At 39.5% G+C, this 27,866-nt stretch overlaps 1 protein-coding gene and 1 pseudogene across 1 annotated transcript in view; both read left to right on the top strand.

Moving 5' to 3' along the window:
* GALNT13 (polypeptide N-acetylgalactosaminyltransferase 13) overlaps positions 1 to 27,866 on the top strand; it is a 557,108-nt gene that overhangs the window by 229,539 nt on the left and 299,703 nt on the right. The gene's annotated exons all lie outside the window — the stretch shown is intronic.
* LOC133051282 (syndecan-3-like) lies at positions 7,267 to 20,460 on the top strand (annotated as a pseudogene).

The following is a 27,866-nucleotide window of genomic DNA, read 5'->3' as shown; positions in this document are numbered from 1 at the left end:
ACTTTCACTTTCACTGTAAGTGATATCATACAGTATTTGTGCTTCTCTGACTTTTTTCACTAAGCATAATATTCTCTAGGTCCATTCATGTTGCTGGAAATGGCAGAATTTCATGTATATTTTTATATACATATATATAGAATATTTATATTGTTTTTTCCTATATTTTGTCTTGTAAATAGTACTGCTATGGACATTGAGATACATATATCTTTTCAAATTTATGTTTTTCCTTTCTCAAGCTATATATCCAAGAGTAGAATTTTGATAGTTCTATTTTTCATTTTCTGAGGAACCTCCATATTGTTTTTCATAGTAGCTGCACAAATTTATATTCCCACCAAAAAGGTTAAAGTGTTTCCTTATCCCCACATCCTCTCCAGTATTTGTTATTTGTAGATTTTTTGATGATGGTCATTCTGACAGGTGTGAGGCAATACCTTATTGTTGTTTCAATTAGCATTTCACTAATGGTTAGTGATGGTGAACATTTTTTTCATGTGCTATTAGCCATCTGTATGTCTTCTTTGGAAAAATATCTGTTCAGGTCTTCTGCGCATTTTTAATTGGGTTGTTTATTTCTTGATTTTGAGTCCTATGAGCTGTTTGTATCTTTTGGATATTAGCATTTCATGTATTTTCTCCCTCAGGTTGTCTCTCCATTTTGTTAATAATTCCCTTTGCTGTGCAAAAGTTTTGAAGTTTAATTTGGTCCCATTTGTTTATTTTTGTTTTGTTTCCTTTGCTTATAAGAAAATGGTATGACTTATGTCAAAGATGTTCTATATTATCTTCTAGGAATTTTATGGTTTCAGGTCTCATATTTAGGTCTTTAATCTATTTTTAGCTTATTTTTGTATATGGTATGAGTAAATGTTCTGATCTCATTGTTTTATATGTAGCTGTCTAGTTTTCCCAGCACCACTTATTGAAGAAACTGTCTTTTCTCCATTGTATCAATGTATTCTGGCCTCCTTTGTCATAGATTAATTGCCTATAGGTGTGTGGGTCTATTTCTGGGATTTCTGTTTGGTTCCATTGATCTGTGTGTCTGTTTTTAATGCCAGTACTATGCCATTTTGAATCCTGTAGCTTTTGTATAGGCTGAAGTCAGGGAGTATGATATCTCCAGCTCTGTTCTTTTTTCTCAAGATTGTTTTAGCAGTTTGGAATCTTTTGCAGTTACATATGAATTTTAGGATTATTTGTTCCAGTTCTGTGAAAAAGTTCATGGATATTTTGATAGGGATTGCTATAGATTACTCTGTTTACTATGGCCATTTTAATAGTAGTAATTCTTCTAATACAACAGCACAAGACAGCTTCCCATTTTTCTGTTTTTATATTCAATTTCCTTCTTCAAAATTGTATATTTTTTCAGAATATAGGTCTTTCACCTCCTTGGTTAAGTTTATTCATAAGTATTTTTAAATGTGATTTTATATGAGAAATCTTTTTGCTTTCTCTTTATGATAGTTTATTATAAATATACAGAAAAACAGAAATTCTATATATTAATCTTGTATTATAGAACTTTGCTGAATTCATTTATTAAGTCTAATAGTTTTCAACTTTTCTTCATTGAGTATGATATTAGTGGAATTTGTCATAAATAGACTTCATTATGTTGTTAATCCCTGTATGTTTGTTCTTGACCATTTTTCTTTTTGTAATTGATTTTTAGTTTCATACTATTGTAATTAGAAAAATGCTTTATATAGTTTCTTTTCTCTTAAATTTGTTGGGACTTGTTTTTGTGGCTAGCATATGATATATTCTGGAGAATGTTCCACGTGTACTTAAAAAGAATGTAAATTCTGTTTTTGAATGTGATTTCTGCAGATATCTAATTAAATCCAAAAATTTTATTGTGTCACTTAAAGCTATTGTTGCCTTATTGATTTTCTGTCTGAATGATCTGTTCATTGATGTACATGGGGTGTTAAAGTCCCCTACTATTATTTTAGTATTTTCACTTTTTCCTTTTATGCCTGTTACTATTTGCTTTATATATTTAGTGCTCCTATATTATGTATTAACCAATGTAATATACTCTTCTTGTATTGATTCCTGTATCATTATAAAATACCCTTCTCTGTCTTTTGTTATAGTCTTTGTTTTAAAGTCTATTAATATTTTGTCTGAAAATGAGTATTGCTACCCTTGCTTTCCTGTTGTTTTCATTTGTATCAAATATTTTTCCATCCTCTCACTTTCAGTCTGTCTTTAGCTCTAAAGTGAATCTTTTGTAGGCAGCATATAAAAAGATCATATTTTTTTTTTATCCAGTCAACTACCCTTGCCCTATGTCTTTTGATTGAAGAATTTAGCCCATTGGCATTTAAATATTAATTGATAGGTATGTACTTATTGCCATTTTATAAACTTTTTCCACTTGTTTATGTACTTTTCTGTTCATTTATTCTTTTTTTTTCCTCTCTTGTGGTTTGATTTTCTTTGATAGCATGCTTGTGTTCCTTTCTTTTCAGTTTCTGTTATCTATTACAGATTTTCAATTTATGATTACCATGGGGTTCATATTTGTTGACCCATAATTATATCTACTTGCAAACTGGTAGTCATTTAATCTTGCTGGGTAGACTATCCTATGCCACAGGTTTTTCCCTTTCAGCATTTTGAGTATATTATGCTACTGCCAACTGTCCTGCAAAGGTTTTGCAGAGAAATCAGGCAACAGCCTGAGGGAGGTTCCCATGTATATAATCCTTTGCTTTTTTTCTTGCTGCCTTTAGAATTCTCTTTTTAACTTTTGCCATTTTAATTATGATGTATCTTGGTGTGCGTTTGTTTGGGTTCATCTTGTTTGAAACCCTCTGTGTTTTCTGTATCTGGGTATGTTTGTTTGTTTTTTTTCCCCCTTTTTTTCTTCAGGTTTGAAAAGTTTTCAGCCATAGTTTCCTCAAGTACATTTTTGATCCATTTCTCTGTCTTTCTTCTGGAACCCTTGTAACGTGAATGTTGCTACACTTAATATTTGAGATCTTCTAAACTGTTTTCAATTTTTATAAATCTGTTTCTCTTTTTGCTGTTCTGATTAAGTGAATTCTGTATTCTGTCTCCCAGATCACTTACATGCTCTTCTGTATCACTTAGTCTGCTATGCATTCCTTCTTGTCCCTTGTTAAAGTGCTCAGTGTATGCATCATTTTCCTCCTAATCTTATAACATTTTTATCACCAGTGGTTTGAATTTTCATCTGGTAAATTATTTCTGTTTCATTAGTTTTTCAAAGGTTTTTCTCTCATTCTTTCAATTGAGAGCAGTTCTTCTGCCTTTTCATTTTACTTAACTTTCCCTGCCTCTTTAAACTTAGCTTAAACATTTACTGATTGTGCTCTTGATGGTGGGCTCTTGTGTGAGAGCATCCCTATGTAATCTGCATATGCCAAATGCCTCTGAGGTGAGAGCTGGATTTGCTGTGGGCCTGGAGATAGGTGGGCTAGAGCTGGCACTGGTGTGAGTTGGGACTTCTTTGCTCAGTGGCCATCACCACTCTATAAAGGGTGAGGTCTGATCTCAAGTTGCTAGAGCAGAGACCCTGAGGGGTGAGTTTCCTTTGTAAGTATATGTTTTCCCCTTTCCCTATTCTGGTTCCTTGCCTCAGAGAGTGAGGGTACGGAAACAAGTGGGGCTCACGTAGACGCTGAGCTTGGTTTGGCTGCAGATAAAGTCCGGGTTCACTACTTGTACAGGTGACCATGGCTCTGCTCAGATGCAGCCGTGGACCCAAGTTCCTCTTGTCCTTTACAACTGCCCTCAGCCTCCACGGTAGCCACCCTGCTATGGAACTGTCTGCAGGGTGCGCGGGGCCTTGTGGACCCTCAGTGTGTATGGGGCAGGCGATCTGCAGTTTAGTGGCTGCCATCAGAGATCTGGGCTGCTTTTATTGCACTGTTTGAGTAATCTTCAACAGCAATGGTACTGCCTCCCCATTGATGCTAAGCCCTGGGACCGAGTCACATCTGTGTCCCACAGTCAGATCTTCTCCCTCTTCATGGCTGCCCCAGATCCAGTCCTGCTCTGTGATGTGGAGTGCGTGGGGCCACAACTTTTGTCCATCTTGGGCTGAGGTGTGCTGTGGGGCAGTCTCAAGAAACTCAACAGCTTTTCGAGAAGACTTCTCTCCTCCCTGCCTCAGGGGCAAATCAGTGTGTGTACTCCCCATGAGTAAGGTCTGGGATCCCCACAGTCCTTCTGTTAGTCCCAGGTCCTCCAGCCAGCCAAGGAGGCTTGCCTCTCTCACTTTGGACCCCACGCCTGGGGTGCCCAGGATGTGGTTTGAACGGCTCGCTCCTCAGGGTGGCTGTCCCCACTCCCTTGTAATCTCTGTTTTCATCTGAGTCCCATTCCAGGGGCACAGTTCCCAAACTAATTGCTTTTATTCCCTTCCTCTTTTTTATAACCTTTATTGTACAGGAGTTCATCTGGCAGTCTTCAGTTAGTTTTCAGAGAGAACTTTTCACGTGTAGAAGTATTTTTGATATGTTCAAAGTGGGAGATGAGCTTCATGTCCTCTTACTCCATCATCTTGATCAGAACCTTGGGACTGTAACATGTGACATCCCAGTGCAAAGGGTTCCACTTTCTCCACATATTTGCCAACATTAAAAATATATATATATAGTAGCTATGCTAATAGGTGTGAAATGGTATCTTGTTGTAGATTTGATTTGTGTGATTAGTGATGTTAAACTTATGTGGTTTTTGGCCACTTGTGTATCTTCTTTAGAGACATGTCTATTCAGGTTCTTTCTCCATGCTTTTATTGAGATTTTGTTGTTGTTGTCCTTGAGTTCTATGAATTCTTTATATATTTTGGATATTAACCCTTTATCAGATACATAATTTGTTCATATTTTCCCCATCTATAGTTCTTCACTCTGTTGATTTTATCATCTGATTAAAAACAAAAGTTATTTTTAAATAATTCAGTTTATTTTTATATTTTGTCTGTACCTTTGAGGTCATATATAAAAAGTATCGCCAGATCTAATGTCATGAATCTTTTCCACTATGCTTTGTTCGAATAATTTTAGATCCTATGATTAGGTTTTTGATCTACCTGAGTTAAGTTTTTGTATGTGATATAAGGTAAGGGTCCAACTTCACTTTTTCAGCATGTATATATGCAGTTTTACTGAGAGTTCTTGATGAGTTCTCTCCCCATTGTGTAGTTTTGGCACACTTATCAAAAACCATTTGACTATATCTGTAAGGGGTTACTTCTGGGCCCTCTTTTTATATTCTAGATTTTTTTTTTATTACTGTAGCTTTGCAATAAGTTTGGAAATCCAGAAGTGTAAGACTTCCAACTTTGATCTTTGAACATTTTTTTTAAAGATAGATACTTTCCTCCCAGAATTTGCAGTTCAGATTTTCAGCTTTCATTCACAGCCTCATCTTTGTATAAGCAAATTATTAAAATTATTTTATATATTTGCACTTACAAAGATCTAATTGTGTGATCATGAAAATGAAATGATACAGTTCTCCATTGGATAATGTTATACATATATGATAGAAAATGTACTAAAAAGTATAGTATTGGGTTGGCAAAAAATTTCATTTGGATTTTCCATAAAATACCCAAATGAACTTGTTGGCCAACCCAATTCATGGAATTATGAGTTTTAAAGAACCATTGTGTGGAGATGAGGCGAAGGGAAGCTTTGTAAGAGGATGTATTTGGAGTCAGGCTGTACAGGGTAGTTGTGTGTGGAACTGCAACAGATAGAAAGTAGATAACTTTCTGGGAAGGAAGAAAAGCATATTGAGGATCATGCCAGTTCTTATTAGAACAAGGATGTGAAACTACTTATTAAAAATAAAGATTATGAGCAAGCTTAGCTTTGTATATGGATATTATTTCATCTTTACTCTTAAGAGTTTATATATTTAAGCTGGCCAAATACAATTTTTTCTTTTGCTTATAAATTCTGACTGAGAAAGCAGATAATTTAATTATATTCAAAATCTAGCATGGTAATTGTATTTTTATTTACTTACTTTGTCATGTAATTTAGGACTAAAAGGGTTTTTATACTTACCCACTTTCATGGCTGTTGATGTTTTCTTCAGTTCAGTTCAGTTCAGTCGCTCAGTCATGTCTGACTCTTTGCAACCCCATGAATCGCAGCACGCCAGGCCTCCCTGTCCATCACCAACACCCAGAGTTTACTCAGACTCATGTCCATCGAGTTGGTGATGCCATCCAGCCATCTCATCCTCTGTCGTCCCCTTCTCCTCCTGCCCCCAATCCCTCCCAGCATCAGGGTCTTTTCCAATGAGTAAAATCTTCTCATGAGGTGGCCAAAGTACTGGAGTTTCAGCTTCAGCGTCAGTCCTTCCAATGAACACCCAGGACTGATCTCCTTTAGGATGGACTGGTTGGATCTCCTTGCAGTTCAAGGGACTCTCAAGAGTCTTCTTCAACACCACAGTTCAATAGCATAAATTTTTCGGCACTCAGCTTTCTTCACAGTCCAACTCTCACATCCATACATGACCACTGGAAAAACCATAGCCTTGACTAGATGGACCTTTGTTGGCAAAGTAATGTCTCTGCTTTTTAATAGGCTGTCTAGGTTGGTCATAACTTTCCTGCCAAGCGGTAAGCATCTTTTAATTTCATGGCTGCAATCACCATCTGCAGTGATTTTGGAGCCCCAAAAAATAAAGTCTGACACTGTTTCCACTGTTTCCCCTTTTCTTATGTGTGTGTATATACACACATACATATATACATATACATATATATATAGTTTTCTACATATGGATTTTCCATGATTTGGGACAGAATGTGTATTTTTTAAACTTCATTATAAATTAAAACTCAATAAAGTTAGATAGTTTTTGTTTGGAAAAAAATAAAATTTTAAAAGGAAATGAGAAAAGCAGTTTTTAAAATGCATAAATTTTGGATGATTAAATGGAAGAAGGTGATACAGTCTAGACTGAAACTAAACAAGGATTTGTTAGGCTTTGTAAAACTAGAATGGAAGTTGTAACCAGTCATTATGCATTATAGGCCTAGAGGAGATGATGAAGAATCTTAAAAATATAGCCTCTGCTTTTTAGACATGTCATAGTAGGCAACTTGGAAGTGTTGGAAAAGAAATATGCCATGAATAAAATAATACTTTAGGAAGAGACATATCTGAAGTTTTATATAGCAGACATTATAGATAGGAGAAGCTTGAATTTAGCAAAGAATTCCTTGTTGCCTATTATATTCACATCGATACGATGAGACAGGAAGATGGTGATAGCAGTTACCTTAGAAACATTAATGATGAAACCAAATTCAGGATAGCTTCAGGAGACATGAACAGGTAAATAAAGTTTTAGTCTCGTGTGTGTGCATGTGTTTTAAACCTGAAGTAGATAAGGAGGAGGGACAGAAACTATAAGTAGAGATGATCCCAAGTATACTCTGAAGTGATATTTCCAAACTGGTGACTGACTGAATATAAGGCAAAAGAAAAAAGAAGCCAAGGATGACTCTATTGTTTCAAATCTTAGTGACCAGGAGATGGATGGTATAGCTGATTTCATATGCACACATAATCCCATACACACATACACTCACACATATGGAGGCATACATAACACTTTTAATATGGGTAATGAAATTAACACGTACATATTAGATAAAACCAGGTGTTGCAGAAACTTATCTTTACAGGCAGAGTTTCTGCCAGCATATGAAAGTTGTAGTAATTCTTAAGAGGAAAAGATATGTAACTAAGATTAGAAATCCAATAAGTATTCTCACTTTATATTTCTTCTTTGTGCAATCATTGCTACATTTTATCTGTACAATGTTAGCAAAATTGAGTAAAATATAAATTAAGAAAATTTTGAGACTCTAATATTTCTAAAATTGCAAGCCAATTTTGTCATTAAAATGTGTAGTTTTTTCTTACTGCATGAAAAGAATGTGATTTAAAAAGAAAAGATAGTTTCTTAAGAAACACTTGCATATTGATTCAACCTAAGGAAGTACAAAAAAAAAAAAAAATAAAGTCTGTAGTTCTGCTATTGCTAGAAAAATCCTATGCAAGATGAATAATGATTTAGGTTTTAAAATATTCCTACTTTTCCATGGACAGATGTTTTCTGTACCTTAAAGGGAGGCTAAATTGTTCTAATGCCAACTTACAATGTTATTTTGCTGAGGAAGAATTTGATTTCATAGTTAATATAATTTAACCATGAAAGTAAGAGAGTTTCATTGACATGGAGATATTAACAGGTCTAAAATTCACATAATAAATTGATATTTTCATGACCTTGAAAAGTCTCCTATAGAAATAAATCCATTTTCTGCATGACAGTTGCCATATAAATAAGACAATTTGTGTTTGGTCTTTGAATTTAAATGCTTAATATCTTAATTTCTATATAACTTTGTTGTATTAAAACATATTGAAAACAGTCTTAAAAATAGACTTCATTATGTACACTCCAATCCAAGTTCAACTTGAACTATATGGAACATATGTAATGATTACAATTTTAAGATAAGGAAAGATATGTGTACAAATACATTTCCCATATACCTTTATTTATTGCATTTAATGCCTCTTGCTCTATTTTTCTCTTGAGGAAAGGCATTTTTCCTTTTTTGTCTTTTTCTTTCTTGGTAGGGAAAAAATATAGACAGAGTCATTGTCACTAAATTGTCATAGGAAGTTATCTGATTCTGCTTAATGAGATAACTTTCTAAGATGGTATTCTAAGAAATTCAAATGGAAGGATCCAGGATAAAATAATTATTTATCATTGTACTAAGTAAGATAAAGTTAAAATTTGCAATGTAAGTTAGTAAGTAAAATTCAGCTTCATAAACACCTATCCAGAACCTCCTTTCTGATCAGTATTTTGTGAGAAAGTATATAAGCAAATAGAGCTCTCCATCTCTACCCTTATGAGCTTATTAACATATTGGTTAGGGAAAGAGATTTTCATCCATGAATTAATGAATATACATGAATTAATAAATTCTGTAATAATAGTGAATGTAGTTAGTAGTCAATATTTGTTTAATTTTTATAACCTTGCAAACATTACATTAAGTAGTTTAACTGCATTCTCTTATAGAATTCTCAGTAAAAGTTCCATGAAATATATTGTATGTTTTATTGTGTTTGTCTTCTGTATTTAGAAACAGACCCAAGAGGTGAAGGAACTTCTCCAAGGTCATGCAGTTGACATCTGAATTGAGGGAGTATAAGTGCTATTATGTGCTGTCAGCCACCAGAGAACACCCATGAATGTCACATGGAAAAGACAAGATAGGTACCTTACAAAAAGCTTCACAGAGAACATGAGCCATGGGTTAGCCCTTGAATAATTACGTACAGATGTGTACAGACAATTTCATACAGATATAAAGGAGAAGAGAAAAATTCCAAGGGAGGAAGAGGAGATGAACAAAACAGAATGACTATAATATGTGCTGAAGCAAATGATCTAATACCATAGTGAGATACTCTAAGGATTACATAAATAATCATGCTGACTACACTTAAGGAGGCCCCTGATGCTGTCCATCAAATATATAAAACTTCCCATGTCTATTTCCTCTTCCACTTTGTGATTTATTATTTCATTATTGCAGCACTGCTTTCACACCTTCAATAACTCTTCTTCAATCCTCACTATCAGCTTATGATATCACTTTCTTTTTAACTGAGAAAACAGAAGGAAATAGAAGAAAGTCTCCGCTAGTCCCCTCATTGCATCCACTCCCTTACTTGCATTCGCAGCCCTGTTCTCTGTCCCCTCTCCTGTTATTGTGGGTTAATGACAGGCAGCCCATCCACTGCACTCTAGACGCCCTCCCCTCTTACTTACTCAAGTGCATTGTTCAGCAACTCTCTTCACCCTTTCAATCATCAATCATTTTTTCTCTCTTGGGTTATTCCTAGCATGGGAACAAACTGTTTATTCTTCCTTAAAAACAAAACATAAACAAAATACCTCTTGAGACAACACTTCTCATAGATATGTCCACTTCCCTTCTTGTTGAAGGGACTGTCTATGTCTTGAAAGAATTGTTGGTGCTCACTGTCTTAAACCTCTCCCCATGTCCATTTTGTCCTAAACCCACTTGAGTTAACGTTATTCTTCATAATACCAGCACTACTGCTCTTGCCAGTGTTGAACCGAGGGTTCCCACCTTGCAGGCTGATTCCTTACCATCCGAGCCACCAGGGAAGCCCTTTGAAGACATTATGCTCTCCTAGTTTCCTCTTAGCTCTGTGGTTGGCCTTTCTCTTTGTTATTTACTAGTGCTTGTTTTTCCCTCCCTAACCTCTACACACAGGAATGTCCTGAAGATCTGTCCTTGGAGATGGCCTGTTTTCTCTCCCTCACTCCCTTGGCCGTTTCCTTAGTCTATTCATATTAAATATCCTCTCAACCTCCAATCCAGACTTCTCCTCTGACATCCAGAACTGAACATTTAATAGTGATACCTTCTGTTGAATATGTAACACTCATCTAAGACCAAACATGCCCCAAACTCAGCACCAGATAATTGCCATAAAGCCGCCCTCTTTCACGAAGTCTATCATCTTAGGAAATGGAAATGTCACTGTTTCAGTTGCTCATGTTAAACCTTGGAGTCTCATTTGAGCTCCCTCTCTTGCAACCCATGTCTGACACATAAGCAGTTTCCAAACATTAGCTCTTCTCATCATTTACAGTGCTGCCATCTTAGTCAAAGTTACCAATATTTTCACCTGAGTTATTGTAATAATCTACTGTTTTTTTGTTTGTTTTGTTTTAATTTTTGCATTTCCTTTGGTTTACCCTATAGTCTCTAATTAAATATAATGGTCAAAGTGATCCTATTAAAATATAAGCTACTTTTTGCTGCTACTTTGTTTAAATCTCTTCAATGCTTTGCATCTCCTTCAGTGAAAAAACCAAAGTCCTTCCAATCGCCTATCAAGCTCCATGTGATCTAGTTTCCCATTACTTCTCTCACATCCTGTGTTAGTATTTACGTACCTTCTCAGTTGCAGGTACAGTGAACACTGGAACACATGAATAATACTCCGACTTCAGGGCTTTAGAACTTTGTACTCCCTCTGTCTGAAATGTTTGTTCCCTGAATATGCTTGTGGTTTGTTTCCTTACCTTCAAGGTCTTTACTCAAATGTCACTTTCTCTCTGGGATCTTCCCTGGTCACATTATGTAAAATTATACACCTATGAAACCATCTATCTTCTTTCTTTGTTTTTTTTTTTTTTTTTTTTTACTAGTGGCTTCATAATATAGAGCATGTTTTGCTTATTTATTTTCTTTATTACTTGCTTCAAACACTGGAGTATAAGTTCATTGAGTGCAGAGATCTTTTTATATTTTATTCACAGCTGTATCCCCAGTTCTTAGAAGAGATTTTGCTATATAGTGGGCAGTCAATAAATATTTGTTGAACATATTTATAAATTAAATGATATATATTCTGGTGGTATATAGAGGATGTGATGGGGGGAAAGCTTGGCTTTGATTTTATAATCACGAAGAGAGATGTTACAGGTTTTCAGAGGGAAACTGACATGATGACAGAGGTATGGATCTGCATTGGGCTAAGCTGGCATTTTTGTCCTCTTTTCTTCCAGCAGAACAGTTAGCCTGGAGCAGAATAAGAAAAAAAATGAAAATTAGAAATAGTTCCATGTTGAGAATACTATAATGTGCTCTATAAAAAAGATCAGAAAAAAATGAAGTAGCTGGAATTTAGTGGTAGCTAAGAGAAAATTGACATTGTTAAATTTAAATTTGAAGTGTCCTCCTTATTTTTAGCATCAATTTATTGAGAAAATATTAGGTACATTTGACTACACTTGGTGCTTGTAAGCTCTCAGCTTTTAGTCCTCCTTTCCAGTTCTCCGATTAGGCTGTAAAAGTAAGTAAGTGGCACTATTCCCATTTTAGAATTAGGAAACTCAGGGGAGATGATACATTTCTTTGCACTAAACTACTGGTAATTGCTTTCTTCCATAATTTCTTCTAACCTTGCTGCCAGATTTCTCTTCCCAGTCTTCGGATGATTGATTTATCTGCATCTTCTGGGTATTTTCAGCTAGAACAAAGGTCACATTTCCAAGTAGTAATGGTGTAACCTAGTTTGGGGCTAAAAGTAGGTGGTCATCATATTCTCCAGTGTGGTAGACATCCGTGTTTCCATTTTCAGTGAGGGACATTTTGGAAACATCACTGAACAGTTGCCAGCATAGACCAAGGACTCCTAGCTGACATCTTTCTGTCTCCCTCCCCAGCATAGGATTCTGCTTCAGACAATGAAACATCCGAAGACTTGCTTCTGGGGCTTCCTGCCTCAGCAGACAGCCCCAAGGAGTAGAGCCTAATCGAGAGGACTTGAACCCAGCTACCTTTTACTCTGTTCACTTGGAAACTGAGCCTCCTTGCCACAAGAAGGTGCTTCTTCACCCACTGATACTTCTCTCCATTCAGTCCTTTTCAGACTCTTCTAGGATACTTCTTACCTCATATATCTCTAATCATCAAAGAAATCAAGTCACAGTTCCCCAAGTAACTTTCATATTTTTTAGTTAATTTATTTTTTATTGAAGGATAATTGCTTTACAGAATTTTGCTGTTTTCTGTCAAACCTCAGCATGCATTAATTCAGGTTACAGATTCACAGTCAATAAATATCTTTATAAGAGTGAGGTACTGATCTCTAAAAAGCAGTCACAACCTCTGAAAAGAAATCTCTTGGGATCCCAGTAATTTGGCTTGATAAGTGCAAAATACCTTTCTCCCTTAACCGAGAAGTAGGAAATCCCACGACATACCTAGTGACTTTGAATTCCCTTACTTCACTGACTCTTATTCAACTTTCTAATCTCCTCTTATAGAGGCAGGAGGTGGGTGATAGAGATTGAGAGTCACAGTATCAGCTCTGATATCTTTCCAGCAGCTTTTTTTTTTGACTCACCTATCATTTGCTGGCTTAGTTTAGACACTTGCTAAAATTCTTATCCTATTATCATTTATCTGTTACCAGCAGTGTATACATTGCAAAGTCAGAATCTGTACAAGGATCTCTGACACCAAAGTGGTGCCCTTCCTGATGTTCCTTACTTGTGTTCCTTGAGAGGGCAGAGGACAATGAAGTATGTTTAGAGAAGTGAGGGGGCAATGGTAAGAAGATTGAGATTCTAAGCACAAGTATGCATGTGGAAGGCTGCATTGTACCTTGTTCAATGAATGTAAACTTGAGGACCAACTAATGTGTACTGTACTCTTAATGAGTAGTCAGCTAGAATGGGTCTGTTTGCATTTAAGGCACCTAGAAATTCATGCCAAATGCATCTCAAGATCAGATGATTTAACTGGACTCTGGAATAGAAAGGAAAATGAATGTGAGTCCTACAGTGGTAGGATTTTCAGTTCAGTTCAGTCGCTCAGTCGTGTCTGACTCTTTGAGACCCCATGAATCGCAGCATGCCAGGCCTCCCTGTCCATCACCAACTCCCAGAGTTTACTCAAACTCATGTCCATTGAGTTGGTGATGCCATCCAGCCATCTCATCCTCTGTCGTCCCCTTCTCCTCCTGCCCCCAATCCCTCCTAACATCAGGGTCTTTTCCAATGAGTAAAATCTTCTCATGAGGTGGCGAAAGTATTGGAATTTCAGCTTTAGGATCAGTCCTTCCAGTGAACACCCAGGACTGATCTCCTTTAGGATGGACTGGTTGGATCTCCTTGCAGTTCAAGGGACTCTCAAGAGTCTTCTTCAACACCACAGTTCAATAGCATAAATTTTTCGGCACTCAGCTTTCTTCACAGTCCAACTCTCACATCCATACATGACCACTGGAAAAACCATAGCCTTGACTAGATGGACCTTTGTTGGCAAAGTAATGTCTCTGCTTTTTAATATGCTGTCAGGGTTGGTTATAACGTTCCTTCCAAGGAGCAAGCATCTTTTAATTTCATGGCTGCAGTCACCATCTGCAGTGATTTTGGAGCCCCAAAAAATAAAGTCTGACACTGTTTCCCCATCTATTTCCCATGAAGTGATGGGACCAGATGCCATGATTTTAGTTTTCTGAATGTTGAGCTTTAAGCCAACTTTTTCACTCTCCTCTTTCACTTTCATCAAGAGGCTTTTTAGTTCCTCTTCACTTTCTGCCATAAGGGTGGTGTCATCTGCATATCTGAGGTTATTGAGATTTCTCCCGGCAATCTTGATTCCAACTTGTGCTTCCTCCAGCCCAGCATTTCTCATGATGTACTCTGCATATAAGTTAAATAAGCAACCTTGACGTACTCCTTTTCCTATTTGGAACCAGTCTGTTGTTCCATGTCCAGTTCTAACCATTGCTTCCTGAACTGCATACAGGTTCCTCAAGAGGCAGGTCAGGTGGTCTGGTATTCCCATCTCTTTGAGAATTTTCCACAGTTTCTTGTGATCCACACAGTCAAAGGCTTTGGCATTGTCAATAAAGCAGAAATAGATGTTTTTCTGGAACTCTCTTGCTTTTTTGATTATCCAGCAGATATTGGCAATTTGATCTCTGGTTCCTCTGCCTTTTCTAAAACCAGCTTGAACATCAGGAAGTTCACAGTTCATGTATTGCTGAAGCCTGGCTTGGAGAATTTTCAGCATTACTTTACTAGCATGTGAGATGAGTGAAATTATGCAGTAGTTTGAGCATTCTTTGGGATTGCCTTTCTTTGGGATTGGAATGAAAACTCACCTTTTCCAGTCCTGTGGCCACTGCTGAGTTTTCCAAATTTGCTGACATATTGAGTGCAGCACTTTCACAGCACCATCTTATAGGATTTGAAGTAGCTCACCTGGAATTCCATCACCTCCCCTAGCTTTGTTCATAGTGATACTTTCTAAGGCCCACTTGACTTCACATTCCAGGAGGTTTGGCTCTAGGTGAGTGATCACACCATCATGATTATCTGAGTCATGAAGATCTTTTTTGTACAGTTCTTCTGTGTATTCTTGCCACCTCTTCTTAATATCTTCTGCTTCTGTTAGGTCCATACCATTTTTGTCCTTTATCGAACCCATCTTTGCATGAAATGTTCCCTTGGTATCTCTAATTTTCTTGAAGAGATGTCTAGTCTTTCCCATTCTGTTGTTTTCTTCTATTTCTTTACATTGGTCACTGAGGAAGACTTTCTTATCTCTCCTTGCTATTCTTTGGAACTCTGCATTCAAATGGGAATATCTTTCATTTTCTCCTTTGCTTTTCACTTTTCTTCTTTTCACAGCTATTTGTAAGGCCTCCTCACACAACCATTTTGCCTTTATTGCATTTCTTTTCCATGGGCATGGTCTTGATCCCTGTCTCCTGTACAATGTCACGAACCTCCATCCATAGTTCATCAGGTACTCTGTCTATCTGATCTAGTCCCTTGAATCTATTTCTCACTTCCACTGTATAATCATAAGGGATTTAATTTAGGTCACACCTGAATGGTCTAGTGGTTTTCCCTGCTTTCTTCAATTTAAGTCTGAATTTGGCAATAAGGAGTTCATGATCTGAGCCACAGTCAGCTCCTGGTCTTGTTTTTGCTGACTGTATAGAGCTTCTCCATCTTTGGCTGCAAAGAATATAATCAATCTGATTTTGCTTTTGACCATCTGGTGATGTCCATGTGTAGAGTCCTCTTTCGTGTTGTTGGAAAAGGGTGTTTTCTATGACCCGTGCGTTCTCTTGGCAAAACTCTATTAGCCTTTGCCCTGCTTCTTTCTGTACCCCAAGGCCATATTTGCCTGTTACTCCAGGTGTTTCTTGACTTCCTACTTTTGCATTCCAGTCTCCTATACTGAAAAGGACATCTTTTTTGGGTGTTAGTTCTAAAAGGTCTTGTAGGTCTTCATAGATCCGTTCAACTTCAGCTTCTTCAGTGTTACTGGTCAGGGCATAGTCTTGGATTACTGTGATATTGAATGGTTGTGCCTTGGAAACTAACAGAGGTCATTCCGTCATTTTTGAGATTGCATCTAAGTACTGCATTTCAGACTCTTTTGTTGACCATGACCGGTACTTCATTTCTTCTAAGGGATTCCTGCCCACAGTAGTGTTGATTTGCATTGTGGTGGGAGGAGGGGCAAGTGGGAAGAAAGGAATGATTAAGTGGATGTCTGAGACAGATGGTGTGGACTTCAAATAAAGAAACCCACAGGGTGGTGGATCAATAATGATGAGAGTAGCATTGGGGAGTAAGGAAAAGTTGGACAACCCCGTCCCAAGAATTCGGGAAGTGTAGGATGAAATAAGACCTTTAAATATTTGCTCCCTTTGAAAATAAAAATTGTGCAAAATCAAATAACTTGGAAGAACATTTTTCAATATTTTTGTTATAACATCTCATTATAGTCAAGAAGATCAGATAAGAAAAGATAAGACTGAGCAACATATCAGAATCAAGTATTTTTTTTAGAAAAAAATTGTTTTTCCATCCTAACATAAATACTCAGAAACAAATAAACAAAAAAAAGTTGAATTTGAATGAGAAGCTGTCATATACCTTGAATTTAAGTAATAAATACAATTTTATTGGTAGAAGAATTACCAATTTGGATATGTGGGGAAATGTTCATTTTACACTGAAATTTTTATTATGCACAATTCCAAAATAACATAATAACTTTAAAAAGAAAAGACATTTAGTGCCTTTCATAAACAGTTTCAGTCATCTGAGAGTCAGTTCAGCTGTGAGTGATTTTAACAGAAGTAAATTGCTTCAACTGTGTGTTTAATAGACTGTGTCACAAAACTGCAACCCGAAAGCAGGAGGCTGGGAGACAGGAGGTAAACGTGAGATGTGTATGTTATAGCCGTAGCCTGGCCGTAGCATGTACGTTTTGGGAGAACCTGACTGGGGCTACCAAACTACCATATTTTCATATTTATTCTTGATAATAGGGGTGATAGACATAGATAGGGTCTTCCTAGTAAAGCATATTGATTTTTTATATATGCAAGTAATATTTGTGTCTTACAAAGAACATTATTAGAGAAAGTAAGTTAAGTAACACAAGGTACCTATTTTCACTATGCTTAAAAATGGCCACCTAAACTACTGGCAGATTATTCTTTTTACCTTTATGAAATTATAATGATGAAAGTTTTAGTTTGGTGCCACCTTAAATATGTGACTAGACTTCACACTGCCCATATTGTATTTATAGTTACCCTTTTGTACAATTATTGTGATCATTATTGTGACTTATACTTCCCACTCACATGTTTTATTACACTCAGTATACAAAATGTCAGATGACTTAGTATCACCACTTTTAGTGGCTATCTGAGTTTCCCAAGGCTGTTCATGAAAAAGGTCCATACTCTGTCACAGCCACAGTCTTTGAATAAAGTAAGTGTTCCACTTCATCTCACTGCTATTGTCCATTTGACACCCAGACTGTGACAACCATGTGGTCACTGGGGCAGTTTTCCTTTGGACGTGGAGTACCTGGAGTGACTGTGCATTGTTTGGGACAGAACACACCAAACTAATTCAGTTATCTCACTCACTAAACACATGTTAGAGCCAACCACATGCCAGGAACCAGCGCCAGATCCTATGATTGCAAATGAGTTAGACATATTCCCTGCCACTGTGGATTTCACTTTCTAGTTGAGGAAAGCAGAATCATACTCAAGAAACACCTTGTATGTTAGAAAATGTAGCATGATCAATTGATCTGCTTCTTTAACACACACATATAGCACTTTTAAAAGCTGTATTTTTCAAGGGCTGATAGAGGAATTTTAGTACTAAGGGAGCTTCTGATGATTAAGCAGCTTTGAGGAATTAGTTAAAGTGTCTGAAAGTTTCAAAAGAAGAGGCAACTTTTGAATGAGCTTTGGGAGTGGTCAAAATGACAGCATTCAAAGTAAAGCAAAGGCTTTTTTTTTGTTTTTCCTTTCTCCTTTCCTGTTCATTCCTTTCTCTTCCTGAATATTTGGTTCAAAAACCATTAGTTACAGCTGAACATAGGAGGAGAACTGTGGTCAGTCAGTCAGTCAGAGGTCATGCAAGATGAGAAGGGGGTCCTAGTCAGCACTGGGTATCAGAACCTGTAGGGTACAGGATGAGCAACCCCATGAGCATCAGAGCCCAAACAGGGTGAGAAGAAAGGCGTCATAGCAAAGGACACTTGTATGGGGCATCAAGAGCTGTGTAAGTCTAGATGGCAGTCCCAGGGAAGGTAGCCTGGAATAGCATCTCAGAACGTGAATAGCACTAAGAAAACATCATCCCCATAGGAGAGCTATCAAGAATGGATAGCGCCTGAGTGAGCGGAAGGGTGCTTTCACATGGGGGCCAGCCTGTTTAAGGTTTCATAGCCAACTCAAGTCTGCAGGACATCAATGTATGAGGAGAGTCCAAGTGGGATAAGTAGGTTTATATGCAGGAGCTGGCTTAGGGCAGGATGTTGGATCCTCAGTAAGTTGAGGGGGCCACAGGACTGGAAAAGGTCAGGTTTCCAAAAAATCCCAAAGAAAGGCAATGCCAAAGAATGCTCAAACTACCAATTGCACTCATCTTACACGCCAGCAAACAAATGCTCAAAATTCTCCAAGCCAGGCTTCAGTAGTATGTGAACCGTGAACTTCCACATGTTCAAGCTGGATTTAGAAAAGGCAGAGCAACCAGAGATCAAATTGCCAACATCTGTTGGATCATCCAGAAAGCAAGAGAGTTCCAGAAAAACATCTACTTCTACTTTATTGTCAATGCCAAAGCCTTTGACTATGTGAATCACAAGAAACTGGAAAATTCTGAAAGAGATGGGAATACCAGACCACCTGACCTGCCTCTTGAGAAGTCTGTATGCAGTTCAGGAAGCAATGGTTAGAACTGGACATGGAACAACAGACTGGTTCCAAATAGGAAAAGGAGTCCATCAAGGCTGTATATTGTCACCCTGCTTATTTAACTTATATGCAGAGTACATCTTGAGAAATGCTGGGCTGGATGGAGCACAAGCTGGAATCAAACAGGCAGATGACACCACCCTCATGGCAGAAAGCAAAGAACTAAAGAGCCTCTTGGTGAATATAAAAGAGGAGAGTGAAAAAGTGAAAAAGCTTCTAGCCGGAGCCCCGATCGAGAGCATGCCCAGCCGCCGCCACCATGAAGCCAGAGCCGCCGCACCCACGCCGGGGCGCCCACTGGGCTGGCACCCGGGGCCCCCGGGCTGCTCCTGCCTCTGCTGCTGCTGCTGGCTGGGTCGCCGCGGGGGCCCAGCGCTGGCACAGTGAGAACTTCGAGAGGCCCGTGGCCTTTTAGGACTCTGGGGATGATGACTCCCCTGATGATGAGCTGAACGACCTCTGCTCTGGGTCGGGCTCCGGCTACTTTGAGCAGGAGTCGAGCATCGAGACAGACAAGTGGTTCAGCCCAGATGTCGCCCTGGCAATGTCCACCACACCCGCGGTGCTGCCCACCATGGACATCCAGCCTGTGGGCACCCCGTTTGAAGAGCTCCCTCTGAGCGCCCCACCCCGAAGCCAGCCACCAGCCCCCCACTGATGACAGAGGTGCCGGAATAGCCCAGCCAGAGCCACCACCATCTTCACTCCCACGGTTACCACCACTGACACCACCACAGGGGCCCCGGCGGTGGCCACGGCGCCTGCCACGTGGCCACTGCCGTCCCCAGCATCTCTGCAGCTCCCCCATCCGCGGCCACCACCTCTGTCGTAAGGACCACTGGCATATGTAGGCTTCTGCCTCTTCCACTGACCACAGCGGCCACAGCCTGGGCCACCACCCCAGCGGTGCCCTCACCTCCTACCATAGAGGCTGTCTTGGACACAGAGGCCCCCAACTCCCAGCTGTGCTAAGAGGCACAGCTACTTCCAGGCCAAGGGCCCTTCCCAGACCGGCTACCACCCAGAAGCCTGACATCTCTGAGAAGAGCACCCTGCCCCTGGGGACCACTGCCCCTGGGCCCATGGAGGTGGTTCAAACCCCAACTCCAGAGTCCTTCCTGACCATCGTCCAGGATGAGCCAGAGATGCCAGTGAGCGGGGGACCCAGTGGGGACTTTGAGGTGTCAGAGGAAGAGACCACACAGCCAGACACAGCCAATGAGTTGGTGGCTGTGGGTGGGGCCGCGGCCAAGCCATCCTTTACCTGGGACACTGCCCAAGGGTGCCTACCCAGACCCTGGCCTCCTGGACAGTGCTGTCGACTCAGGCAGCTCGGCTTCCCCAGAAGAGCATCCTGGAGCGGAAGGGGGTGCTGGGAGCTGTGATCGTGGGCGGGGTTGTAAGCACCCTCTTTCCCGCCTTCCTGGTCACACTGCTCATCTACTGCATGAAGAAGAAGGACGAGGGCACCTACACACTGGAGGACCCCAAGCAGGCAAGCGTCACATACCAGAAGCCAGACGAGCAAAAGGAGTTCTACGCCTAGCAGAGCCAGAGTGCCTCCCGGTAGCCTCAGGGCCACCCATACATCTAGTCCCTTGCCTGGCACCACCAGCCCCAGCCTGGGACTGGGCTTCGGAGACATCCTGGCCCCACTTCATCTCTGCGACCCTCCCAAGGTCTGCCCAGACTGCCAGCCTCACACAGCTCATCCCCAAGGGACAGGGGGCACTGCCATCTGCTCCAGACTATGCCCTTATCAGCTCATCACTTGTTCCACATACGCGTCCCCCAACTGCCAGCTTGGGGCTTTAGGACCTCACATCAGATGGACAGGAGGAAGGGGACTCCTGACTGGCTGGTGGACGAAGGGGTGGAACTTCAGCCCCAACCTGGCCCCACAGGGCTGGCTGAGGTTTCCTTTTGGAGGCAGAGAGGCACTCCTGCTGGTTTCCAGGACAAGCATTTGGCAAGCTCAGCCCTTGAAATCACTGGGACACTGCACCCTGTTGCTCCTGTCCTGGGCTCACTCTCTGCCTGGGTGAGACAGTACCCCTCCCCCACCATCCTGTTTTGTGCGCCTGGCCTTTCTGGGGTTGTGGGGTCATTTTCCCTCACCTCTGCTCAATGCACATGCACCCACAGGCTTCACTTCCTTCCTGGTCTGGCCCAGTTTCCTGAGAGAGCTCTGGCAGCCACTTGTGAGGAGGGGCTTGCACCTCCTTCTTCCTAGGACAGACACTGTCTCTCACATGGTTACACGTACTGTCACACACAAAGAGAAAAGCACGCAATAACAAAATCGCATGCAGTCTTGACCACCTAACTAATCCAGACATGTCACAGACACACACATTCTTCCAAAGATGTTTATTTTCATATATTTCTTATGTGCCCCCTCCAAATGCATATGACAATACAAGTCATTAATCTTCATAACCTAATGGTAAAAAAAAAAATAAGAAATTAAGATCATGGCATCTGGTCCCATCACTTCATTTTATTTTGGGGGGCTCCAAAATCATTGCAGATGATGACTGCAGCCATGAGATTAAAAGACACTTGGTCCTTGGAAGAAAAGTTGTGACCAACCTAGACAGCATATTAAAAGGCAGAGATATGTCTTTGCCAACAAAGGTCCATCTAGTCAAAGCTATGTTTTTTCCAGTAATCATGTATGGATGTGAGAGTTGGACTATAAAGAAGGCTGAGCGCCAAAGAATTGATGCTTTTGAACTGTGGTGTTGGAGAAGACTCTTGAGAGTCCCTTGGACTGCAAGGAGATCCACCCAGTCCATCATAATGGAAATCAATCCTGAATATTCATTGGAAGGACTGATGCTGAAGCTGAAACTCAAATACTTTGGCCACCTGCTGTGAAGAACTGACTCATATGAAAAGACCCTGATGCTGGGAAAGATTGAAGGCAGGAGAAGGGGATGACAAAGGATGAGAGGGTTGGATAGCATCACTGACTCAATGGACATGAGTGTGAGTAACTCTGGGAGTTGGTGATGGACAGGGAGGCCTGGTGTGCTAAGGTCCATGGGGTAGTAAAGAGTCAGACATGACTGAGTGACTGAACTGAACTGAAGGTGATGGGGCGCTCCTGGGTGGCAGGATAGTCCAGAACTGAAGGCCAGAGCAGGATAGGATGACAGGAAGTTGGCCACATAGGGTTGGGGCGGCACCCTATGCCCCAGAGATCGTGTGTAGTGGGGAGAAGATGGCAGAGGGGATGGGAGATTGATTTCATACAATGGAATTGATTGAGCAAATCAGGATACTTGCTGTCAAAAAAGAAGATAAACACATGGAAAGGAAATTTTAGAATGAACCCTGTGGAATTAAAATGGAGCTGGGAATATCAGTATTGACTTCCAGGTTCTATTATAGTAAGAATAACAGATTAAAAACATTTTAAAGATAGTGTATCCATGCATTATATATGTTTGAGTATGTGTACACACACACACACACACACACACACATGGATATTCCTATACTTCTTTCCACTGAGAGGGCTTGGAAATGATTACATCCCAATAACAGTGAGCATTCCTGCAGCTATATATTGAATTTCTTAATAAATCTACTGGAATCAGATCCTTAGAGAAATGCCTGATTGCTATCTTGAGTCAGTGGAAGTATGAGTGACTTCAGAACATCTTGTACCTGAGAGCATAAAGAATGATGGAGGATATAGAAGCCAAGGTACAGGACTCCAACAAACAAATTTGGGACAAAATGAGCATCAAAATAAATAATGATATGAATGAATTGCAGACTAATGAAAAAATGAGATTCCATTAGTCTATATTGAATAAATGAATAAGTAGACACTTTGGTGAGCAATGGGACATCTAAACAGCTTTAACAGTCTTCTGAACAAACATAGTTAATTACAAAGGTAAAATAGAGGACACTGTCTTAAGTGATGAAAGTGGACACTGTCAGCAATACAATGAGTCAAAATCTTGCCCCACCTGGTAGTATGTAGCATCTTATTCGATATTCCTGCTGGAGATGCATAATTTGAATCTAATCATGAGAAGCATTAAACAAATCTGCATTGAAGGACATTCAACAACAACATCAACAACAAAAACTGGTCTGTAAACTTGCAAATGTCAAGGTCACGGAAGTCAAGGATTGGCTGAGTTTGAAAAGCCTAATGAGATATGACAGTCACATGCAACTCATGCATTCCAACTTGAGCCTTTTGCTGTAAAGACATTAATAGAACAATTGGTGAAATCTGACTAGTCTGAGGATTAAATGGTAGTAATGGATGAATTCTAATTTATTTATTTTAATTGTTGTAGTTTTATAAACTACATATCCTTATTTCCAGAAAATTCTTAAGTATTGAGGTTGATGGCTCACTATGTTAGTAACTGAATTTCTTTTGTGCTATTGTGTTATTTTTAATTATATTTTATTACAGTATAGTTGCTTTACAATGGTGGTTTCTGCTGTCCAGCCAAGTGAACCAGCTATAAGTCTACATATATCCACTCCTCCCCTTTTGCATTTCTTTTCCATTTAGGCCACCATAGAGCATTGAGTATTATTCAGTTGGTTCTCATTGGTTACTTATAGAATTTTTGAGAATGTAATTTTTTGAAGTCTGAATTGAAGATGGATTGTTTGTTCAAAATTATTTCAGAAACTGATAAAAGTATGACTGTAGTATCTTAAGTGTTAGGGGTTAGTTTCCTGAAGGTGAAGATTGTTTTACAGCAGGTTTATTAGTGAGTATTCTTGGGATTAGTATCTTTGGGCAGGAAGCGAAAGAAGCAGGATTGTGCAGATGGAAAATCCCAGTAGTTTGCTGATAAATGTTTAATACATGTTTTTTAAATAATAATGATATTTTTAAAGCCCTGGTTTATATTGTTTGTACTTTCCCATAGTGAAAATACTCTTATTGTAGCTGATTTTAAGGTACACACTTAGCATCACTGGATGTGATGCACAGATCAGCTCTAGTGTGCTGGTACCAACCAGCTCCAGCACGTGATTGAGTTGAGCTGTGATGTCTGAATAGAAGCTTCAGGCAATCCTATGGAGGAGAGTTTGAAGATAGAATGCGTTTTTAAAATGGTCCCAGATTGGCACAAGTGGGCCAGATCACTGACCCATGGATTGATCCACCACTGAATACAGGTGCCTTAGGAAGAAGGCATGCCACTGAGAAAATTCTCTCTCTTTCCTCAAGGCAGTCTTGAAAGCCAGCCTGGCAACTGGGGCTGTTTGCTGGCAGCACTCAAGCAGTTTAGATGTTTGTTCATTTGTTTCCTCCCCTGGATGAAGAATCTAGGGAGCACACCATAGCACCCATTATGTTCAGTGATAAATACCTGGTTTTTAACCAAATTCAACCAACCTCATATTTGGTTCTTAACCAAATTCATAAGAAATTGCTTCCCAGGTGATGCGGTGGTAAAGAATCCACCTGCCAATGCAGGAGACACAGGAGATGCAGCTTCCATCCAATCTCCTGGAATAGGAAATGGCAACCCACTCCAGTATTATTGCCTGGAAAACACCATGGACAGGGAAGTCTGGCAGGCTACACTCCATGGGGTCATAAAGAGACAGAGGCAACCGAGCACTCACACGCGCATATGCACACACACACACACACACACACACACACACACACACACACACACGTGTGTGTATGTATCTTTAAACATCTCTTCTCATCCTCAACTCTGCATCTGCTCACACCATATCAGGAGTTCCAATCAATTTTATTTAAAACTATTAACTTTAGTCATTAAATGAAGTTTAAAACAAAACAGTTATTAAAGATAAGTGTTAAGTTCTGAGGAATCTTTATAAATATAATGGATAATCTGGAATTTATAGAAAAAACAATTTTACTTCTCTTTGGAAATAGCTTTTTCCAATGATCTTTATTTCCATAGTGTTTCATTATGTTACCACCATTAGTAGACAGAATGGTGTTATTCCCTCATCTGTCTGTATGTATGTCTACGTCCAAATCCCCAGAACCTGTGAATATCATCTTATATAGCAAAAAGGACTTTGTGGATGTAATTAAGTATATATTGAGATGGGGAGATTATCCTGGATTATGGATGTGGTCCCAGGGTAAGAAGGTGCAGGAGTCAGAGATAGAGAGAAGGCCATGTGATAATGGAAGCAGAAACTAGAGGGATGCACTTTAACAGTGGAGGGAGGTTTACAAGTCAAAGGCTGCAAGAGCCTCTCCAGGCTAGAAAAGGCAAGGTGGTGGGTTGCACAGAGCCTGCAGTAGAAGCCAGCTCTTCTGACACCTTGACTTTAGCCTAATAAAACTTAAGTTCAGATTTCCAGCTTCCAGAACTCTAAAAGGATACATTTGTGCTGTTTCAAGCCACTATATTTGTATAATTTGTTACAGTAGCCAAAAGATAATGAAAATACCAACCTACCTTAAGGGAGCCCTTCTAGGTCTGGCATGCAAAATCTGTTTAAGGTTTCCAAGGACTTAAGATGCTGATTGCAGCTGATACACAACTTTCATGGTATAGAAGCAGTCCTCCAGGTTTACCTTTGTAGTAACTAGTTTTCTTTGGTTTCAAGGATGAGAAGCCATTTGTATGAGAACCCAAGTGTATCCAGAGATCTGGGGAGCAGGAGCAAAACTTCTAGAATGAATTAAATCACCTAACTCTTGGGTAATCCAAGATTCAGATTCCAAAAACAGTTTTTTTGTATTGTCCAACTTGAGTCATAGAAAAGTTGTAGTTTTATTTGCTTATTTTTTAATTAACTTTTATTGGAGTATAGTTGCTTTACAATGTCGTGTTCTTTCTACTGTACAGAAAATGAATCAGCCACTTAAGTACATATACCCCCCCTCTTTTGGACTTCCTTCCCATTCAAGTTGCCACAGTTTATTAAGTAGAGTCCCCTGTGCTATACAGTATGTTTTCATTAGTTACCTATTTTATACATATTAGGAATAGTGTATATAGCCAAGACATGGAAGCAACATAGATGTCTATCAACAGAGGAATAGGTAAAGAAGATGTAGTATATGTGTACAGTGGAATATTACTCAGCCATAAAAAAGAACAAAATTGGGTCATTTATAGAGGTGTGGATTAACCTAGAGAGTGTCATACAGAGTGAAGTAAGTCAGAAAGAAAAACATGTATTTTTAACTGATAGGTCCTCAAGACTATGATCAATAAGGAGAATGCATAGGATATTATTCTGGATAGCTATCCACTTGGTTAATGGTGGCCATATATCTAACTGACTCAAGTTTATACCTACTGCCTGGAATAATTATTAACAGTCCAGTATGGACAATAAATCTCATAGTTATTATAACTCTACTGCCTCTGCCAGAGAGGCAGCATAGCATAGTGGCTAATGTCACAGATTTTTTCTCTCATCTGTAACATGGAAATAATAATAATGCCTATATTTTAAGATTGTGAGGAGATTTGAATGAGCTAAATATGCAAAAATAGATATGTTAAAGTATTGGAATAGTATCTGGGTATTATTACATTTTCCTTGTGATGTCATTTTATATTTTATAAAAAGATGGAGAAGGAAATGGCAACCCAGTCCAGTATTCTTACCTGGAAATCCCATGGATGGAGGAGCCTGGCAGGCTACAGTCCATGGGGTTGCAGAGTTGGACATGACTGAGTGCCTTCACTTTCACTTCACTTTCTGCTTTATTGACTGCACCAAGCCTTTGACTGTGTAGATCACAGCAAACTGTGAAAAATTCTTAATGAGATGGGAATACCAGAATACCTTACCTGCCTCCTGAGAAATCTGTATGCAGGTCAAGAAGCAACAGTTATTTCTGTTGCTTGAAAGTAACGTGGACATGGAACGGACATGAAACAATGGACTGATTCCATTGGGAAAGGAGTATGTCAAGGCTGTATATTGTCACCCTACTTATGTAACTTATATGCAGAGTATATAATGTGAAATACAAGGTTGAATGAAGCACAAACTGGAATCAAGATTGCTGGGAGAAATATCAATAACCTCAGATGTGTAGATGACACCACCCTTATGGCAGAAAATGAAGAGGAACTGAAGAGCCCCTTGATGAAAGTAAAAGAGGAGAGTGAAAAAGCTGGCTTAAAACTCAGCTTTCAAAAGACTAAGATCATGGCACCCAGTCCTATCAGTTCATGGCAAATAGGTCGGAAAACAATGGAAACAGTGACAGACTTTATTTTCTTGGGCTCCAAACTCACTGCAGATGGTGACTGCAGCCATGAAACTGAAAGATGCTTACTCCTTGGAAGAAAAGCTATGACCAACCTGGACAGCATTATTAAAAAGCAGAGACTTACTTTGCCGACAAAGGTCCTTATAGTCAAAACTATGGTTTTTCCAATAGTCGTGTATGGATGTGAGAGTTGGACCATAAAGAAAGCTGAGCACTAAAGAATTGATGCTTTTAACTATGGTGTTGGAGAAGACTCTTGAGAGTCCCTTGGACTACAGGGAGATACAACCAGTCCATCCTAAAGGAGATCAGTCCTGGGTGTTCATTGGAAGGACTGATGCTGAAGCTGAAACTCTAATACTTTGGCTACCTGATGCGAAGACCTGACACATTTGAAAAGACCCTGATGCTGGGAAAGATTGAAGACGGGAGGAGAAGGGGACAACAGAGGATGAGATGGTTGGATGGCATCATCAACTCGATGATGTCAGTTTGATGTTAAGTTTGAGCAAGCTCCGGGAGTTGGTTATGTACAGGGAATCCTGGCATGTTGCAGTCCATGGGGTTGCACATTGTCGGACACAGCTGAAGGACTGAACTGAACTGATTATTACATTTTCCTTGTGATGTCATTCTGTATTACCCCTAAATGATTAAATGATAAAATGACCTTGTAATAAATCCTGACATAAGTATACCCAGCACAGAAGATTAAAAGGAAGAAAGAT

The sequence above is a fragment of the Dama dama genome, chromosome 33 (genome assembly GCF_033118175.1).
Source record: "Dama dama isolate Ldn47 chromosome 33, ASM3311817v1, whole genome shotgun sequence".
Lineage (NCBI taxonomy): Eukaryota > Metazoa > Chordata > Mammalia > Artiodactyla > Cervidae > Dama > Dama dama.
The sequence above is the reverse complement of the archived record's forward strand: the minus strand, read 5'-3'. Positions and strand labels throughout refer to the sequence as shown.